We start from the raw sequence: 6,926 nt of genomic DNA, 5'->3' as shown, positions 1-6,926 counted from the left end.
AACCGTAGCTCTTAGGTCCTTGTGCTATTTTTTGACCATTTGCGGACCATAGATATATATGGTCCGCAAATAGTCAAAAAATAGCATAAGGACCTAAGAGCTACGGTTCCGCATTTTTTGACTATTTGCGGACCATATTATTATACTAACACTATATATATTAAATAGAGGTTAATATCGTAACAGTGTGGGCAACCACAATACTTATCATTGTAATAAATACTCTGAATCAGTCATTTACCTAACTTGTCGAAGTTTTTCATCGCTACCGATCATCGATAACAACGATTTTACGCTTCCTCAGTCTATCAGAGGCAGTTGGGATTAAAGTACGATGCATGTGCATAAAAATAAAGAATGTTTAAGTATTCAATATTAAAATTTGTAAGGGTTTTGTGGAACCCAATGTCTCGCGGCCTACTTTTGCTGTTAGTCGCAATGGTGAAAAAATATTAAAAAAATTACTATCTTTTCATTGTAAGAAGCTTATGTACCCAAGTTTGGAAAAACAACCAGGATGGTTTGTGAATCAGTCTAATAATTGTAATGTTAACTGGAAGAAAAACCATTTATAAGTAATTATACGGAAAAACAGGAAATATTTTTTTTTACAAAATTTACTTCTGGATAAAATTTTAAGATCATAAACAAGCTTTTGTCCAAGTTTGGTAGAATTCCAGGATAGTTTAAGAAAGTTATTAAAATTTAAAGAACTTTAACCACAGAGTGAATGTAATGTTAACTGGCAGAGAAACTAGGTCCATTTATAAGCAAAAAATACGGAAAAACTGAGGGTTTTTGGGCTTTTTTTTTAATTACTTCTGGATACTATCTTATGATCATAAACAAGCTTCTGTCCAAGTTTGATAGAAATCCAGGATAGGATAGGGTTTGAGAGTTGTTTAAATCTAAAAAAAAATTAACCATAGAGTGAATGTATTTGTTAACTTCCAAAAAAACTACATATATATATATATATATTGATGGCGATCCGATGGATACATCTGTTGTAGAGTTGTCACTGACTCAGACGTACTTATAAATATAATTATTTTCTGTGACTGTATATTACATTAATTTGTAGGATCCTTTACTATAGATAATTTAGCTGATCTGTAACAATAACATCTTCATGCCTTATATATCATGTACTGTAGTACGCCGCTAGATTAAAACTGACGAGGAAAGGTAACACACGGCCAGCGAAAGCTCTTTTTTTGAAAGCCCAGGTGGTCGTGTGGTCTAGCGGGACGGCTGCAGTGCAGGCGATTTGGTGTCCCGATACCACAGTAGCATGGGTTCGAATCCAGGCGAGGGAAGAACCAAATTTACAGATCTAACATTGTTGGGATGATGTTTAGACGAGTTATATATTATATATATATATATATATTATGTACACAGCCATGTATCACCATGTATGGATACATCTGTTGTAGGGTTGTCATTGACTCAGACGTACTTATATATATATATATATATATATATATATATATATATATATATATATATTATATATATATTAAATGACTGAATAAATAGTCAACGATAAATCTTACGGGGCGATGGATCATAAAAACGATTCGGTACACTACAAAATATAATATATAACAAGTCTAAAAGGGTACAACATCACCAAAAACACAATAAAACGAACAATATGTTACATATTTCGGATACCTCGGAAATAGCACGATGACAAATGAATCATACCAATTCAAATTAAGCCGTGACTCTATCAAAATCTTGAAATTTATACAATTTGAACGAACGCTGGAACAATTTATATATATATATATATAAGTTCTTTTGTAAGCAAAATACGGAAAAACAGGAATTTCTTTTTTACAAAATTTACTTCTGGATACTATCTTATGATCCGGCATAAACAAGATTCTGTTTGGTAGAAATCCAGGATAATTTAAGAAAGTTATTAAAATTCAAATACTTTAACCACAGGGTGAATATTTGTGGGCGACGCCAACAACGACGACGCAGGCTCGACAAAAATCAACACATAAGGTTTAGTAATGTGATAGTTATTCGAACTATTTTATTGAGGCGTTTAGAACCTCTGGTTATCCACAGTTAAAATATCTATATAATAAGTATGATGTGATAGTTGGGCGTTATATATATATATATATATATATATATATATATATATATATATATATATATATATATATATATATATATATATATATATATATATATATATATATATATATACAAAAGAACATTCATCTAATCTAACCAAGTCAATAAATAACCCGAGCGCGTTGTCCACAAATATTCACAGTACCGAAATTGCACCTATTCAGCAAAAATAGTATACTGAATTCTTACAAGTTTTCTTAGAAGTGTTAACAAGTTGAAGACAAACATCATCCTGTTAGACTTCGCAAAGGCCTTTGAAATAATAAGGTTCCACATACGGTACCAGACTACTTCATAACATGAACTGCTAGGGTAAGAGGTTTCTAACTCGAATGACTTAGACATAACTCAGTCTGTGATTCTGGAAAATCACAAGTCTGACACTCTTGACGTGGTATCTGGAATACCACAGGGCACTGTGATGGGCCCTTTATTCTTTCTGGATTACATCAACAAACTCCCAGAAGCAACAACATCAAGCGCTGGACTGTTTGCTGATGACTGCATTTCTCTTCTTCCGATCAGGAAAACAGAAAAACACTTGCTGTAAAAAAAACCTAACCTCGCTGGAATAATGGGAAACGGAGAGGCAAATGTGTTTCCACCCGGAAAGATGTAGTCATCCGGTTATCAGGACGACTTCAGCAACAACAGTCGTCCTACTCACTCCAGGGACACACACTAGAGAAACTAGACAGAGGAAAATACCTTCGGCTAACCATTTACAAAGACCTCATCTGGAAAAACACGTCAACCACACCATAGGGAAAGCCTCAAAGACACCTTGCTGTTTACGGAGAAATCTTGGTAGGTGTACTCCAGCAACAAAAGCAACAGCCCACTCCACACTAGTAAGACCGACTCTGGAATATGCTTCCCGAGTATGGGTTCCTCACCATATTGCCACTATACGAGACATAGAGCAGGACATAGGGCAGGTACAAAGACGAACAGCTCGCTTTGTTTATAGTTGCTACCAGGACAACTCTGCTGTGTGTGTTTCAAGTTACTGGACCAACTTCAATGGGAATCACTGCAGCGCAGACGATCATGGATTGAAACGTAGTCGTGTGCTGTGTTACAAGACCAGCCAGTTGATTGCCATTGATCCAGCCAAATACTACACATCAAGGGACAGTTGGACCATGAAGCGACAATCACAAATTTAGACAAACTAAAGTGAAGAGGGATGTCTACTATCACTCATTCTTCCAAAGAACAACTAGAGAGTTTAATAAACTCCCCAAATCTGTAGTGGAGTCCGTATCACTAGATGACTTCAGGGCCCATCTCCTCAGTGGACCCACCCACATCTGAATTAGACAGCAGGATAACCAGTGTATTGTAGTTGTAATTAAACTTCATATTTTATTTTAAATACCATCCAGTTTTCCCCGGACTATTACTTTTGGCCAAAGGAGTGGCCTCCTGTTTGCTATAATTACTTTACTACAGAGTTCGACTCGTAACCGGGAAGAAGAATACAAGTCAAATGCAAGGAAACCTCGCCATGCGATTTTCCACAAACAGTCATCTTTTTAAAATGAGCAAATACAATATGTTACAAGCATCCATTTCTTAAAAAAATAATAGTAAGTATAGGCTCATGTCAAATTGTTCTAAATATTTGAAGAAATAAAGCAAAATGTCAGTTATTTTATTTTTAAGAATGTGAAATTGAGCAATTTGGGTACTCCTCATTATGTACAGATCGTTTGGAGGTCTGTTCAAACTCATTTTTCTATGATTTAATATTGTCTCAAAATCAAATTGTTGAAACCATACAGTAAATAATGATACATATAAAAATAAATATTGAACTGTAACTTAGATTTTGTCTAGTTCATAAACAAACGTTGGTGAAAAAAATGCCAGAATAGGTGCTATTTGGGTATCCTTGTACGTTATATACATTGTATAATTGTAGTTTAATTATTCCTTTGGTAAAGTTTAGAAGTAACTTGTAACTGGGAAAAGTATCCTATTATGTCAAAGCTTGTGGTGAAGAACTTCCTGGCCGACTTAAAATTTCTTTAATGCCACATAGATAACTAAGGGGACGACCATTTGATATTCTGGGGAGGGGTGGGGCAGGAGGATTTGTTTTTGATCGGTTATTTATTTTTGTAAACTTAGAGGACAGATTATTCATTTTCTGCACTATTGAAGCAAGATTTTTTATTTTCATTTTCACAACTATATTTTTGATATTCGTAAACATACAAATCTTTAAATGATACATATAGCATAGTTTTTTTAATGGTTTTGAAGCCACTGAAGGCCAAAGAAGCTATAGAACAATTGATACAAAATCATGCTTTCTGAGTGTTCCGAAGACCCTTTCATAATCAGAAAATGAAGTTTTGTTTCAATAATTTTAATACAATATTTTGGTCTCAAAGCAAAATGTATAAATTCAGTGTAAGACTGAAGTTTCTAGGGAAAAATTGGAATTCACATAGTTAAGCCAGCTGTGGCTGCTGTTTTTTTTTTTTTAAACTCATGATCAAGTTCATAACAAAATTACTAGATTACAAAAGGAATGCAACACTAACAGAATACAGAAGGGCAATCAATGAACAAAAGACAAATAAATAAGAAACATTGATCCCGAAAAATCAGGCCTATAAGTCTGAGGGAAAACAGAACTTTCTTCTTGCAAGGCCGTGAACACAATTTGATATGGCGTTTGGTTTTGTAATTTCCTACATGTAGTTACGGCCCTGTTAAAATAAAAGTGAGGTAAGGTTTCCAGAGACAATATACCTCAAGTTAAATGCAACCAATTTTCAGACATTTCAAGTATATTTAATTAATATTTATACTTTTGTTATTAAAAAATTTGGGAAGTGTTTCCCGATTTTTTTGGGGAAAAAGATGAATTTATGAAGAATCTGGTGCTATCTCATACTTTTGATTAGACCTGCTGAGTTATTTATTTTCTATACATTGCAAGTCAGGTCATTTATTTTCAAACTACCACAGAACAAACCATTTATTTTTGTGATTATCAAGGCTGAGTTATTTATTTTCAAAATCCTCCTGCCCCCCCTCCCCCCCCCCCCCCCCAGAATATCAAATGGTCGTCCCTAACGTTCATTCTTCTGAAAACATGGCTCACTTTATACTGATTCTATGCTCAGTGTATTTTTGGAGACTTCTTTTATACGATTTACGTTGTTTCTATAAATGTAATATAAGTTCTATAACTATTCAAAAGTATGTTTAGAGTCAACATATTTTAATAAACAGTTTCTCGTGACAAAGGATTTTTAATTCTAGCAGATGTGTCCCTGACAAAATGTCCACTACGACTGAACGAAGTCATTAAATTTTGTGAATAAACAGTTTAATATAATCAATGTTTGCAAGAAATGGACTGGATATAAACATAAGGGTCTTACAATAGAAGTGATGATTTTATAACGGCAGTAAAATTGTTGTCAAAAAAAATTAAGACACCCGCATATCCAGAAATCAACGCCACTTTGCTTATTTGAATATTATACTAAAGAAATCGGATACGTGTCACGGAAATTACATTAAAATGATAGGGAATTTTGAAAAAAATGTCTGTTTTAATTTTAATTTAAGTGATAGACAGGTTGCCGGGGCAGGAAATGAATATACACAACAATATACACCATTTAAACGAAACATAATGACTGTTGTTGCAAAAATACAGGTTCCTGAGCTATTTTAAAAATCGAAGCGAGAGGCTTTTAACATTGCAGTGTAAAATACAGGCTAAAATGGCTGAAACGTCAAATTTGCAAACTTCGTGTTGAAAATTGGCTTACAAGGTCATTACAAAAACAGGTTGCCGGGGTGAAATATGAAACTTGAATTTCCAAAGAATAAGCAAGTCCAAACCTTGTATGTGTAGTCGTTGAACTCTAGGTTCCCACGTAAAATTAAATTGTCACTATTTCAAGAAGAATAAACTCACGAAAGCACGAAAAATTCACTAAATTCGCGTTCATTGTTTTGATTTTGACCGCCTGACAACTTTACGGAAATATCAAAGTGATTGTAAATAAGGACTCTGTGACGGGCAACTTATAATATCCGTGTTTTAAAGATTTTAATGATATCAAGCCTATCAAGCCAGTCCAGTTCAAAGTACTATCACGTGGTACAATTCTCATTTACATATTATGAATATTAATTAGCAAAACCACTACTAATTTCTGGCTATGCGGCAAATTGTGAGACTGAGTGATACCGTACTTCTTCTCATGTCCACTAAAAACGGGGTAAACTCTCATTCAGTATCTTGATTTAAAATTATGAAAACATATCAGTGTACAGCTTAGCATGTGCTTTGATAAAAGATTAATTTTTGTTTCTATATTGCAGTATAGTGATTGCGGGGAAAAAAATATAAAACATATGAATATGTCCACTACGAAACAAGTTTGGGAGTAAAACGTTTCGTAGTGTACACTACCAGTCCACTACCAATGATGCAGCAGTTTTTCTCTCTTTTTTAATTTTTCTTTCGTGCAAAACAAATAACAAGGGTTAGTTTCATGTCATTTTCAATATATTTTTATCAACATAGAATATGGTTGATGTTTACAACGAAACTTTTTGTCCACTGACTCACGAAACGGATTTTGTCAACTACGAAACTCATCAAAATGTCTACTAGTTGTACCTTTATTTGTGAAGTACTGTATAATCTTTATCGATAATAAAAAAATGGATTGAGATCTTTCCAGTTTATAAAATAAAAGATTAGAATGTCAATAGGAGACATTAAA

Source organism: Mytilus galloprovincialis, chromosome 3 (genome assembly GCF_965363235.1).
Source record: "Mytilus galloprovincialis chromosome 3, xbMytGall1.hap1.1, whole genome shotgun sequence".
Taxonomy (NCBI): Eukaryota; Metazoa; Mollusca; class Bivalvia; order Mytilida; family Mytilidae; genus Mytilus; species Mytilus galloprovincialis.
The sequence above is the reverse complement of the archived record's forward strand: the minus strand, read 5'-3'. Positions refer to the sequence as shown.